This window comes from Pseudonaja textilis, chromosome 10, assembly GCF_049901715.1.
Source record: "Pseudonaja textilis isolate UNSWEBS1 chromosome 10, rPseTex1.2, whole genome shotgun sequence".
Lineage (NCBI taxonomy): Eukaryota > Metazoa > Chordata > Lepidosauria > Squamata > Elapidae > Pseudonaja > Pseudonaja textilis.
In genome coordinates this window covers 18,678,536-18,693,751 of record NC_141999.1, presented here as the reverse complement: position 1 = coordinate 18,693,751, position 15,216 = coordinate 18,678,536, and the positions used below count along the sequence as shown (strand labels likewise).

The window sequence follows — 15,216 nt, the reverse complement described above, 5'->3', positions numbered from 1 at the left end:
GACTTTTCCTTATTGACAAAACTGATTGGACCCCTTAACAAAGGAAGGCTTGCATTTGGTCAATCAACCTTGAAATTTTCAGCCAGACACTGGCTATAAATATAGACGCTAGCAGTTATCCTTCCTCACATCATTGACTTTACTCCTGAATCGTTGTGAAGTCAACTCAAACCAAGCCAAGCCAAGATGCATCTCCAGGCTGTAGCTTCTGCTTTCCTCGTCGTTTTCCTTTGCCAACATGATGTTTTGGTAAGTCTGTTCTGTCTTTTAATGAATACTTCTGATATCTGTCCTGAATGTTTAGCAAGGTATTCAGTGAGATGCAGGAATACAATTTTGCATGTTTTATTGAAGAATGGTGTTCTGTATCGGGGTGAGTTAGTGTTGATCTCTATCACTTGCTTATGTAGCATAACGATGAGTCACTTATTGCTTTGAGAGGGCAAGACACCATTTGCCTGTTGGGAAGGTGATCTCCATCCAGACATTCTTGCTGTGCATTCAAAGTAGTGTTTTTATCCCTCTGCTAGTATAGCTAGACCAGGTGAGACTCTATATTGTTTCATTCTATCTGCCTCCATTCCAGTTAGCTAATGTGTGTGCTGATGAGTATGAGGCTTCCCCAGTGCCCCTACTCAATAACTATGTTATTCTGGACTGCTGCGCTGTCTGCCATGAAAGCTGGACTTTTTTTTCTAAAAGGTTCAGCAGAGAAAAGGATAAAATGCACATCTTTAGTCCTGTTTGCTTTGTTTTTAGTGAGGAATACCGGTAGTAATAATAATTCCTGGGTAGATCACAAAGTAAAACAAATGCAGAAAAATAATATAAAAACTATAAAGAAAGTCCTTGATTTATGAGCACCATTGAGCCCAAAATTTCTATTGTTAAGTGACACATTTGTAAAGTGAGTTTTGCTCCATTTTATGACTTTTCTTGCCACAGTTGTTAAGTGAATCACTGCAGTTGATCAGTTAGTAACATGGTTATTAAGTGACTTCCCCACTGACTTTGCTTTTCAGAAGGTCACAACAGGTGATCACATGATCCTCAGACACAGCAAAGGTCATAAATAGGAACCAGTTGCCAAGCATCAGAATTTTGATCACATGATCATGGAGATGCTGCAAAGGAACTATGAAAAATGGGGGGGAAAGCCACATTTTTCAGTGCCATTGCAACTCTGAATGGTCACAAAAGTAACTGTTGCAAGTCAATGATGCTGTACAACTATAAAATAAGGGACAAGAGATGATAAAATCATAATAATAACAAGAGACATACCAATAGTATCCAAAGGGGTTTCAGCCATCCTCACTAAAGGCCAAGTCTCCAAGATCTTCAAAAACCAGAAGGATGGGAGCCACCAAGATTTTTTTGGGGGGTAGCCTCATTCCAGAAACCAGGGGCTGCTAAGGACAAGGTGCATTTCTGGCATCCTGATAAATGGCATCATTTAATTGAAGTAACCTGGAGTGCACCAACTTTGCTAGTTCAAATTGTATGGGCGGATACTATAGGAGATGGGAAGTTTTGAAAACCATACAATATGTCCTTGACATACAATAGCTAGTTTAGCTAGTTGGAGGTTACAACAGCACTGGAAAAGGTGACCTGACCATTTTTTACATCTGTGATCATGAAGCATCCTCCTAGTCATGTAATTTGTATTTGGATTCTTGACAACTGATTCATATTTAAGATAGTTGTTTGTCAGAGACCACGAAAGTTGATCACAAAGTCAAGGGGGAAGCCAGATTTACTTAACAGTCATGTCACTAATTTAATAACTGCAGTAATCCACTTAAGAAGTATGGTAAGAAAAGTCATAAAATGGGAGAAAACTCACTTAACAACAAAACTTGGTCACATGAGTTGGGCTGCAAGAGAGTGATGGCCTAAAGTCACCCACATGGCTTCCATGCCTAAGCAGGACCAAAACTCACAGGGTTCTGGTTTCTAGGCCAACATCTTAGTCTCTACACCAAACTGGCTTTAGTTTAAGAGATTTGCAAAACATTTTATAGATGGTTAAAAGGAAAAGAAAAACAGAATGGAAGAATAACTGGGTTATTTTCTTTTTAAATTTAGGTCTCTGCCTTACTGGTGAGTATTATAAGCTTTCCATGTGCTTAGAGAATGTGCAGAATCATTACATTTCATGAATGTCATAAATATGCCTGATTTCCAGTCTGGGGATAAATATCCATTTTTGTGTATTAACTTTTAAACCTGCATGGTTTTGTGATATGTTCTCCTTAATGAACAACATGACATGAACATGCCTGGCACGGTATAACAAACTGCCCAGTGCAGTAAAATAGTTGTGTAAACAATTCCAGTAACCCAGCTTGTAATTTAAAATGGGTAATGTCAAGAAATGTAAACAAGATTAATATTTGCAATTTAGATGCTTACTATTATCTTTGAAAATTAATTGGTATCATAGAATTCTTTATTGGCCAAGTGTGATTGGAAACACAACGGATTAGTCTTGGTCCGAATCAGTGTTCATAAAAGAAAAGATACTTTCGTCAGGAGTGGAGAATCATAAGGTGCAACACTTAATAATAGTCATAGGGTACAAAAGCAATCAAATCATACTAGGAAACAGTCAATAACCATCATAAGGATACAAGCAACAAAAATTACAGTCAGACAGTCACAAGTGGGAGGGGGTGGGTGATAAGGAGTGATGAGAAGATTAATAGTTGGACAGTGTTGAGGGAAATATTTATTTAGCAGATGATGGCTTTCGGGGGAAAACTGTTCTTCTGTCTAGTTGTTCTGGTGTGCAATACTCTATAGCGTCATTTTGAGGGAAGGAACTGAAACAGTTTATGTCCAGGATGTGAGGGGTCTATAAATATTTTCACGACTCTCTTTTTGACTCGTGCAGTATTGATGATTGTAGATGGGTATTAATTGTTTTTTCTGCAGTCCTAATTACTCTCTGAAGTCTGTGTCTGCCCTGCTTGGTTGCAGATGACAGACTCAATCATTCCTCTGTTTTGTTTCAAAACAATTGTATTGATTTTGGTCATAAGATGTTCTAAAATATCCTAAATATTCAAATAGTTTACACTAGATTAACCACTCTACAGAAGGAATCAGGTCAAACTGCTTGGGTTTAAGGCAGAGGTCCCCAAACACCTATGCTGCCTGGAGAATCCTGGGAGCTGAAGCCCACAAGTCTTAAAGTTGCCAAGTTTGGGGACCTCTGATTTAAGGGTTCTATAAAGCTATATTAAGTTGTTGTGAATGATTAAAAGATTAAAAAAACTGATTGCATGGAAGAATTAACTATATTCTTTAAATGTTCAATTTAGGGAAATCAAGGTTTGGTAAGTACTGCAAAATTCCTCTAATACTTCCAGTGGTGGGATATGTAACAAAATGAATCACAAAACGACCAAATGTTTTGCATGTGCACAGATAGATAAGCATCAAAAAATCATATCAGCATTAAAATTAACCAGGATTTGTAGGTTGAGTCGATATGGCTTCTAATTCTTTACTTAAGATTCTTTAAAACGTTGGGTGAACACAGTTAAGTCCTCCTATAATAATGGCTCAACCCTCTGCATCTCTAAGCATCTTTTCTGCTGTATTCTATCTTTCTAGAAGGTGAACATTTCTGTTTAATCTCAGACCACCCAATATCTTCTCCTGCCAGTTGAAAGAATAAAGGAATCTTATCTTATTGCCTTTCTTGCAACAACCTCTCCTCCTAACACACATTGAAATGTTTGTAGCTTTGTGTGTGAGGAAAACCTGAAGGTGGATCCAAACAATAATAACCAAACAGAAACCTCACTATAAAGCCAAGTTGCCCAATGGGGTATCTTAGCGGTTAACAACAACAATCCCTTTTTCCAGTATTCTGTGCAAAGCAAAGTTATGCCTGCCAATTGCACAAGGAGTTCTCTGTTTGGACTAGACGTTTGCACAAGACACACGAGGACCAACTGACTCCAGATAGGTCAGAAACCACTTAGAAAGGATACTGGAGATATTTATTGGACTGACCAGCCAAGGATAATTGGCCCCCTTCTTTGGATTTAACAATGCAATAAATGTGCAGAATCGTTGATCAACGATTCTACGCATTTATTGCATTGTGAAATCTTTATGCTTTTGTATTTCTCAAAAGTATCCTCATGCTGGGTCATATTAATCTCTGAATTATCCAGGGAATTGTTTTGCTCACAAATGAAAACAAATTGGCTTGACTGGAATAATCGACTTTCATGGTGGATGTTTGTTTGTATGAATGTAAAACTGAGAATAAGGGGAAAGTATTAGATCATTCTGCAGATTTCATTCTAAAAATCCAAACAAATCAGGAAGCACTATAAAAATTATTGGTCTTCTTTGTACTTCCTGGATCATAACAATAAGTTTCTCTAGCTGAAAAAAATAAGTGCAGGAGGATGAAAATGAGATGTTCCTAAATATCCTAAATATTCAAATAGTTTACACTAGATTAACCACTCTACAGAAGGAATCAGGTCAAACTGCTTTGGTTTAAGGGAGAGGTCCCCAAACACCTATGCTGGCTGGCGAATCCTGGGAGTTGAAGTCCACAAGTCTTAAAGTTGCCAAGTTTGGGGACCTCTGATTTAAGGGATCTATAAAGCTAAGTTAAGTTGTTGTGAATGATTAAAAGATTTAAAAAAAACCGATTGCATAGAAGAATTAACTATATTCTTTCAATGTTCAATTTAGGGAGGATTAACTGGGGTAAGTATTGCAAAATTCCTCTAATACTTCCAGTGGTGGGACATGTAACAAAATGAATTACAAAACGACCAAATGTTTTGCATGTGCACAGATAGATAAGCATCAAAAAATCATATCAGCATTAAAATTAACCAGGATTTGTAGGCTGAGTCAATATGGCTTCTAATTCTTTACTTGATTCTTTAAAACGTTGGGTGAACACAGTTAAGTCCTCCTATAACAATGGCTCAACCCTCTGCATCTCTAAGCATCTTTTCTGCTGTATTCTATCTTTCTAGAAGGTGAACATTTCTGTTTAATCACAGACCACCCAATATTTTCTCCTGCCAGTTGAAGGAATAAAGGAATCTTGTCTTATCGCCTTTCTTGCAACAACCTCTCCTCCTAACACACATTGAAATGTTTGTAGCTTTGTGTGTGAGGAAAACCTGAAGGTGGATCCAAACAATAATAACCAAACAGAAACCTCACTATAAAGCCAAGTTGCCCAATGGGGTATCTTAGCGGTTAACATTAACAATCCTTTTTTCCAGTATTCTGTGCAAAGCAAAGTTATGCCTCCCAATTGCACAAGGAGTTCTGCGTCTGGACTAGACGTTTGTACAAGACACACGAGGACCAACTGACTCCAGATAGGTCAGAAACCACTTAGAAAGGATACTGGAGATATCTATTGGACTGACCAGCCAAGGACAATTGGCCCCCTTCTTTGGATTTAACAATGCAATAAATGTGCAGAATCGTTGATCAACGATTCTACGCATTTATTGCATTGTGAAATCTTTATGCTTTTGTATTTCTCAAAAGTATCCTCATGCTGGGTCATATTAATCTCTGAATTATCCAGGGAATTGTTTTGCTCACAAATGAAAACAAATTGGCTTGACTGGAATAATCGACTTTCATGGTGGATGTTTGTTTGTATGAATGTAAAACTGAGAATAAGGGGAAAGTATTAGATCATTCTGCAGATTTCATTCTAAAAATCCAAACAAATCAGGAAGCACTATAAAAATTATTGGTCTTCTTTGTACTTCCTGGATCATAACAATAAGTTTCTCTAGCTGAAAAAAATAACTGCAGGAGGATGAAAATGAGATGTTCCTAAATATCCTAAATATTCAAATAGTTTACACTAGATTAACCACTATACAGAAGGAATCAGGTCAAACTGCTTTGGTTTAAGGGAGAGGTCCCCAAACACCTATGCTGGCTGGAGAATCCTGGGAGTTGAAGTCACAAGTCTTAAAGTTGCCAAGTTTGGGGACGTCTGATTTAAGGGTTCTATAAAGCTATATTAAGTTGTTGTGAATGATTAAAAGATTAAAAAAAAACCATTGCATGGAAGAATTAACTATATTCTTTAAATGTTCAATTTAGGGAAATCAAGGTTTGGTAAGTATTGCAAAATTCCTCTAATACTTCCAGTGGTGGGACATGTAACAAAATGAATCACAAAACGACCAAATGTTTTGCATGTGCACAGATAGATAAGCATCAAAAAATCATATCAGCATTAAAATTAACCAGGATTTGTAGGTTGAGTCAATATGGCTTCTAATTCTTTACTTAAGATTCTTTATAACGTTGGGTGAACACAGTTAAGTCCTCCTATAATAATGGCTCAACCCTCTGCATCTCTAAGCATCTTTTCTGCTGTATTCTATCTTTCTAGAAGGTGAACATTTCTGTTTAATCTCAGACCACCCAATATCTTCTCCTGCCAGTTGAAAGAATAAAGGAATCTTAACTTATTGCCTTTCTTGCAACAACCTCTCCTCCTAACACACATTGAAATGTTTGTAGCTTTGTGTGTGAGGAAAACCTGAAGGTGGATCCAAACAATAATAACCAAAAAGAAACCTCACTATAAAGCCAAGTTGCCCAATGGGGTATCTTAGCAGTTAACAACAACAATCCCTTTTTCCAGTATTCTGTGCAAAGCAAAGTTATGCCTCCCAATTGCACAAGGAGTTCTGTGTTTGGACTAGACGTTTGCACAAGACACACGAGGACCAACTGACTCCAGATAGGTCAGAAACCACTTAGAAAGGATACTGGAGATATTTATTGGACTGACCAGCCAAGGATAATTGGCCCCCTTCTTTGGATTTAACAATGCAATAAATGTGCAGAATCGTTGATCAACGATTCTATGCATTTATTGCATTGTGAAATCTTTATGCTTTTGTATTTCTCAAAAGTATCCTCATGCTGGGTCATATTAATCTCTGAATTATCCAGAGAATTGTTTTGCTCACAAATGAAAACAAATTGGCTTGACTGGAATAATCGACTTTCATGGTGAATGTTTGTTTTTTTAATGTAAAACTGAGAATAAGGGGAAAGTATTAGATCATTCTGCAGATTTCATTCTAAAAATCCAAACAAATCAGGAAGAACTATAAAAATTATTGGTCTTCTTTGTACTTCCTGGATCAAAACAATAAGTTTCTCTAACTGAAAAAAATAAGTGCAGGAGGATGAAAATGAGATGTTCTAAAATATCCTAAATATTCAAATAGTTTACACTAGATTAACCACTCTACAGAAGGAATCAGGTCAAACTGCTTTGGTTTAAGGGAGAGGTCCCCAAACACCTATGCTGGCTGGCGAATCCTGGGAGTTGAAGTCCACAAGTCCTAAAGTTGCCAAGTTTGGGGACCTCTGATTTAAGGGATCTATAAAGCTAAGTTAAGTTGTTGTGAATGATTAAAAGATTTTAAAAAACCCATTGCATGGAAGAATTAACTATATTCTTTCAATGTTCAATTTAGGGAGGATTACTTTCGGTAAGTATTGCAAAATTCCTCTAATACTTCCAGTGGTGGGACATGTAACAAAATGAATCACAAAACGACCAAATGTTTTGCACGTGCACAGATAGATAAGCATCAAAAAAAGCATATCAGCATTAAAATTAACCAGGATTTGTAGGTTGAGTCAATATGGCTTCTAATTCTTTACTTAAGATTCTTTAAAACGTTGGGTGAACACAGTTAAGTCCTCCTATAATAATGGCTCAACCCTCTGCATCTCTAAGCATCTTTTCTGCTGTATTCTATCTTTCTAGAAGATGAACATTTCTGTTTAATCTCAGACCACCCAATATTTTCTCCTGCCAGTTGAAGGAATAAAGGAATCTTAACTTATTGCTTTCTTGCAACAACCTCTCTTCCTAACACACGTTGAAATGTTTGTAGCTTTGTGTGTGAGGAAAACCTGAAGGTGGATCCAAACAATAATAACCAAACAGAAACCTCACTATAAAGCCAAGTTGCCCAATGGGGTATCTTAGTGGTTAACACTAACAATCCTTTTTTCCAGTATTCTGTGCAAAGCAAAGTTATGCCTCCCAATTTCACAAGGAGTTCTGTGTTTGGACTAGACGTTTGCCCAAGACACACGAGGACCAACTGACTCCAGATAGGTCAGAAACCACTTAGAAAGGATACTGGAGATATCTATTGGACTGACCAGCCAAGGACAATTGGCCCCCTTCTTTGGATTTAACAATGCAATAAATGTACAGAATCGTTGGTCAACGATTCTACGCATTTATTGCATTGTGAAATCTTTATGCTTTTGTATTTCTCAAAAGTATCCTCATGCTGGGTCATATTAATCTCTGAATTATCCAGGGAATTGTTTTGCTCACAAATGAAAACAAATTGGCTTGACTGGAATAATCGACTTTCATGGTGGATGTTTGTTTGTATGAATGTAAAACTGAGAACAAGGGGAAAGTATTAGATCATTCTGCAGATTTCATTCTAAAAATCCAAACAAATCAGGAAGCACTATAAAAATTATTGGTCTTCTTTGTACTTCCTGGATCATAACAATAAGTTTCTCTAACTGAAAAAAATAAGTGCAGGAGGATGAAAATGAGATGTTCTAAAATATCCTAAATATTCAAATAGTTTACACTAGATTAACCACTATACAGAAGGAATCAGGTCAAACTGCTTTGGTTTAAGGGGAGAGGTCCCCAAACACCTATGCTGGCTGGAGAATCCTGGGAGTTGAAGTCTACAAGTCTGAAAATTGCCAAGTTTGGGGACCTCTGATTTAAGGGTTCTATAAAGCTATATTAAGTTGTTGTGAATGATTAAAAGATTTTAAAAAAACCCATTGCATGGAAGAATTAACTATATTCTTTAAATGTTCAATTTAGGGAAATCAAGCTTTGGTAAGTACTGTAAAATTCCTCTTATACTTCCAGTGGTGGGACATGTAACAAAATGAATCACAAAACGACCAAATGTTTTGCATGTGCACAGATAGATAAGCATTAAAAAATCATATCAGCATTAAAATTAACCAGGATTTGTAGGTTGAGTCAATATGGCTTCTAATTCTTTACTTAAGATTCTTTATAACGTTGGGTGAACACAGTTAAGTCCTCCTATAATAATGGCTCAACCCTCTGCATCTCTAAGCATCTTTTCTGCTGTATTCTATCTTTCTAGAAGGTGAACATTTCTGTTTAATCTCAGACCACCCAATATTTTCTCCTGCCAGTTGAAGGAATAAAGGAATCTTATCTTATTGCCTTTCTTACAACAACCTCTCCTCCTAACACACATTGAAATGTTTGTAGCTTTGTGTGTGAGGAAAACCTGAAGGTGGATCCAAACAATAATAACCAAACAGAAACCTCACTATAAAGCCAAGTTGCCCAATGGGGTATCTTAGCGGTTAACAACAACAATCCCTTTTTCCAGTATTCTGTGCAAAGCAAAGTTAAAGCAAAAAAATAAGTGCAGGAGGATGAAAATGAGATGTTCTAAAATATCCTAAATATTCAAATAGTTTACACTAGATTAACCACTATACAGAAGGAATCAGGTCAAACTGCTTTGGTTTAAGGCAGAGGTCCCCAAACACCTATGCTGGCTGGCAAATCCTGGGAGTTGAAGTCCACAAGTCTTAAAGTTGCCAAGTTTGGGGACCTCTGATTTAAGGGATCTATAAAGCTAAGTTAAGTTGTTGTGAATGATTAAAAGATTAAAAAAAAACCATTGCATAGAAGAATTAACTATATTCTTTCAATGTTCAATTTAGGGAGGATTAACTGGGGTAAGTTTTGCAAAATTCTTCTAGTACTTCCAGTGGTGGGACATGTAACAATGGCTTGACTGGAATAATTGACTTTCATGGTGGATGTTTGTTTGTATTAATATAAAACTACGGGGAAAGTATTAGCTCATTGTGCAGATTTCATTCTAAAAATCCAAACAAATCAGGAAGCACTATAAAAATTATTGATCTTCTTTGTATTTCCTGGATCATAACAATAAGTTTCTCTAATTGAAAAACATAAGTGCAAGAAGATGAAAATGAGATGTAGAAAAATCTTTGTCTAGGAAAAACACCTTCCTATCGGAGAAAGATTTACTTGTAGGCCATCTGTTAGCATACCACCTCTAAGCTGGTATCTGGATGAGTTTTGTTTTAAGAACATGCCACTTGCCTTTTTGGTCCGGCACTGTATATTGCTGCTGCAGATATTTTCTCGATTAATCTTGAATAACCTACTTTGGTAACACCAGTAACTTACAGATTCAATAATCTATTATCCATTTAGTAACCTATTAGAGTAGAATAAGTCTTTCTTACAAAGCAACCAAAAATTTTGAACGTGCATTGTGCATAGATAGATATGCATGCATGATAAGGTACCATGGAGGACCTTCAGTCCTTTGCAACTTCAGTAACCTACAGATCCAATAACTAATTATGCCCAGTTATAAAAGGGGTTTTATCATTTATCCCCAAGTTTATTTTAGGGAGTGTTTTGCCCATATTTATTTACGTCTAATTCTTTACATGAGATTCTTTATATGAGATTCACTTTTTTCCCCATTGATTAACCATGAGTAACTTACTTTAGTAACCTCAGTAACTTACAGATCGAGCAAACTATTATCCCCTCAGTGCCCTACAGAAGAAAAATAACTATTTCTTTTTTTCTTTTCTTTTATTCTTTCTTTTTTTAGTCCCTAAAAGGAAAAGAGGTGAGTGTCACTACTTAATATATAACTAAATAAAAACCAAATATTAGCAGTACTCTATGCAAAGGCAGGGATTTGGACCTCCCAATATTTTCTCCTGCAGCTGAATGAAAGGGGTGATCTGTAAGGAATCCAAGTACCATGATGGACCTTGGTTCCTTCGTAACCTCAGTAACCTACAGATCCAATAACAAATTATGCCCAATTATAAAAGGGTCTAATTCTTTATAAGAGATTCTTTAAAATGTGAATGCAGAAAGTCCTCTTACTCACAAATATTACTGAACCCTTTTTACCTCTACTTATTTTTTCTGAAGCATTATCCCTTTCTAGAAGATAAACCTTTGCTATGGTACCCCCAAGAGGGAGGTTAATTTCTTTGAATGATTGAGCTGGGAATTCTGCTAATAACTAATTGTATCCTTATCCCAAAGGATGTGTTTTTACCATGTAATTTAAACTTATAAGCGCAATAACCCATTTCTTGAAACAACATACTTGTTATTAGCTGCCACAAGAGATGATTTGATGTGTTTTATGGACTTGCAAAAATCCATGTCAGACTAATAGCTTACTGGATAACATAACCATCAATCATAGTGAAAATCAGTAAATAAAAGGGATTTAATAAGGAACGTAGGTTAAAAAAACCTCCTGTTTATGTTTAGATTTTACTTAGGATAGTTTCCTCAGTAGTCTCTAATACTTGCATGTAAATTGGATTAACAACCATGCAAAGACGGAAGGGATAATTATTAGATTATTTAACAGATTATTATTCCTTACATTGGTATAACCTATAGCTATCTACTATACTTGAAATCTAATTATCAGGAGAAAGTTGATCAATGCAGCATCCTTAGCTTTCCCAGGCTGCCTTAAAAATTATCAATTTTTTGAACCTGATATGGATTTATCAGATCATACCTCCTTAGATTAAATGGAGAATAAAAATGCAATGACTTATTTTTTGTTTTCATGATTTGGAGAACAGCTCAGTTTTTTTTCTTTTCCAATTTTTTTTTCTGTGTTCACTTTTTTCCCTTGGTTCACTAACTTTGAATTATCTAATCTCAATCATGTACAGATCCAATAATGTATTACCCATTCAGTAACCTATAAGAAGAAATATAACCACTTCTTTTTATTTTTATTATTTTAGATGCTTGGCAATATGGTGAGTGTCTCTAGTTACCAATTAATTAAATAAAACCAAATATGAACAGTACTTTATATGAAAAGTATCAGTTTGGCTAACAACTGTGTCAGGATTATATCCACTGCACATGTCAAGCTTGCTTCCTGGAATAAGGCATTATACTACAGTGAACTGTAAATAATCAAGGGTCTTGAGTTCACTGGAATAAAAATACTATGAAGAAATCCTAGATGACAAGTAAGCAAGTTCATCATATACAAATGCTACCTCTACTTCCTGAAATGACCTGCTTAAACATTTTATAGAGACATGGGCTGTTGGTCTCCCCATCTTCTCTTTCATCCTTAGTTTACAGTACATCATTGAATTAACACAACAGCATGAGCATGTTTTACATACTTTAGATTACTTTTAAACAGTTCTCTATACCTTTGATAGGAGGTATATACAGGGCAGTTATAGCCTGTTATATATCAAGAAGAGGAAAAAAGTATGAAGATAAAAGTGTTTCTTTTTCATTTGTTCTCATATTTATTTTAGGGAGTATCTTGACCATTTTCATTTATATCTGCTGTGTAAACAATGCATCAAGCCTTGATTAGAAATGTTCAAATCATGTGTCATGAAGATTTCAATAAGAACAAAAGAGATCAGGTCAAACAGCTTTGTTTAAGATATCTGCAAAGCCATTTTAAGTTATTGGTGATGATAAAAATGTTTTTTAAAAAGCATCGCATGAAAGAATAACTGTACTCTTTTATTGTTCAATTTAGGGCAATGGACAAATCAGCGTGAGTATTGCAAATCTGTGTTAATAATTCCCATGGAGGAACATATAATAAAGTGAATCACAAAACAACTAAAGAGGTTGCATATGCACAGATAGATAAGCATCAAAAAATAACATCAACATTAAAGCTAAGTTAGGTTTGGAGGTTGTGTCCATAGGGGTGCAACTTCTTTCGATGAGATTCTTAAAAATGTTGGGTGAACACTCTTACTCACTACTATTATTAAATCTTTTGCATGTTTAACTATCCTTTCTGACGCATTACATCTATATAGAAGGTGAACCCTTCTGATTAGGGCTTCAGACCTCAGTTTTATCCTTAGGTTTCCCCAGTTGCTTAAAGAATTTATCAGCTTTTTATTCCTGGTATGGATGTACCCGATCATACATCTTTAGATTAAACCGAGAATACACATGCAATTTGTGTTTTTTTGTTTATTTTTATAGCCGCCCTTTTTCTTTCTTTCTGTGTTCATTCCCCACCCCCGTTGATGAATCTTGAGTGATTTATTTCAGTATCCTCAGTAATCTAAAGAGCCAGTAATCCATTACCTACTCAGGAACAAATGAGAGCAAAAATAACTTTTTCTTTTTGTTATTTTAGGTCACAGTGACACACCAAATCAGTGTGTCTAGTTAATGATTAAGTAAATACCCAGTATGAATGGCCCCCTATATGAAGACATTGATTTGGCTCATAATCGCATGAGGGTTGTGTTCACTGCACATGCTAAACCTGCTTCCTGAATTAAGCATTTTTGGGGGGTGGGGTGGGGGAATTCATATACTACATTGAAACCATAAATAAATCAAGTGCTTTGAATTCCGCTGGAATATCAAACCATAAAGATATCCTAGGTGACAAGTAAGCAAGTTAATCACATACAAACACAACCTCTATTTCTTGAATTTACCTATTTAAACTTCCTGTAGAAACACAGACTGTTTCTTTGATATGTTTTTGAACAAACATTGTAGTGTGAACATCCTTTGCCTTAAGATTGCTTTGAAAAAGTTATTTATACCCTTGATGAAATGTCAATGTAGGTCAGTTATGACACTTTATGCAGTGAAATGGGGAAAAAGTGTGAAATTATAATCCTTAAACATTTTTTTTTTATTGATTGATTTTGGGGGGGCGGGTGGGAAAAAAATTGGTAAAAAAAATCCTAGTAATTTCAACAAGTCTGTAAATTTAGGAAAATTGCTCACCTCTATAGAATGAATTGAGAAATTTGTAGAGCAGTGTTACATTTTTAAGGATGACAAAAAAATAAAGAAAATATTTCATGGAGGAATAACTATATAGTTTTATTATTTAATTTAGCTGGATAAGTATTCTCAGTGATTATCGCAAAACTTTTTTGTACTTAGAAATTGTGGACATTATTGGTGTATTTTGGGAGTGCAACAAATATTTGGGTGTTCATTTTAAAACTATATATATATTTTCATGTGTCCAACCATTACACCATAACCTATAGTAAGTTTCTAAACACCTCAGTTTGCTTTCCCTTATGTATGAAAGATGATCTTCATTTATTTGAAAAAGCTGTCTGTATTGATGATAAAATAAATAAGGACATCAGTTACGACATTACATGCATAAAGAAGAGAAGAATGTGAGAAATAATGTTTTTATTTTCATTAATGCTTATGTTTATTTTATGAGGCCATAAAATTGGGTGATTTTTTACATGTCTTTCAATTTAGGAATATTGCTAACCATGATTTTAAAACATGATTTAAAATATCTACAAAGCTCTGTTAACTTTTATAGATGAGTAAAAGGTAAAGAAATAATTCCATGAGGAATAACTATACTCTTTTGTTGTTCAATTTAGGCTGAGAACTTACAGAAAGTGAGTATTGCAAACTTCTGCTAATAACTCCCATGGCAGGACAAATAATACAATGAATCACAAAATGACTAAAGAGGTTGCATGTGCAGAGACAGATAATAATCAGAAAATCAAATCAATGTTGCAACTAACTTAGCTTTGCCCGTTGAGTCAACATGGCTGCTAATTCTTCTTTAAAAATGTTGGGTGAAGTTCTCAGGTAATTATGGCTGAATCCTCTGCATCTCTAAATATCTTTTGTACTGCATTATATCCTTAGAGAAGATGAACCTTTCTGATTAGTCTTAGACCACCCAATACTTTCTCCTACAGTTGAAAGACAGGGTAGATCCGGAAGGAATAAAATAATTATATTATTGCCTTCCTTGAAACAACTTCTCTTCCTGACACACATTCAAATGTATGTAGATTTGGATGCAAGGAAAGTCTGCAAGTGGATCCAAGCAACAACAACAATAAAAATGAAAAACTGTCAAGAAAGTCTTCCCAATGGAGTATCTTAGTGGACACTAGTACCGCCCAATTTTTTTTTCAAACATTCTGTAGAAAGCAAAGTTACATCTCCCAATTGCTCAAGCAGTTCAATGTCAGAACAAGAATTCACAAGTCAGACAAGTGGGGACTGACTCCAGATAGGTCAGAAAC

At 35.5% G+C, this 15,216-nt stretch overlaps 1 long non-coding RNA gene across 3 annotated transcripts; it reads left to right on the top strand.

Moving 5' to 3' along the window:
* Nucleotides 1-100: 100 nt before the first annotated feature.
* On the top strand, nucleotides 101-13,196 carry LOC148124944 (uncharacterized). 3 transcript variants are annotated; one of them, XR_015744841.1, is made up of 9 exons: nucleotides 101-249; nucleotides 2,092-2,106; nucleotides 3,330-3,344; nucleotides 4,729-4,743; nucleotides 7,521-7,535; nucleotides 8,921-8,935; nucleotides 9,811-9,825; nucleotides 10,746-10,763; nucleotides 11,923-13,196. It is a non-coding gene; the product is annotated as an uncharacterized LOC148124944 (long non-coding RNA). The 3 variants fall into 3 exon arrangements; XR_015744840.1 differs by lacking the exons at nucleotides 7,521-7,535; nucleotides 8,921-8,935 and adding an exon at nucleotides 6,124-6,138; XR_015744842.1 differs by lacking the exons at nucleotides 7,521-7,535; nucleotides 8,921-8,935; nucleotides 9,811-9,825.
* Nucleotides 13,197-15,216: the final 2,020 nt, after the last annotated feature.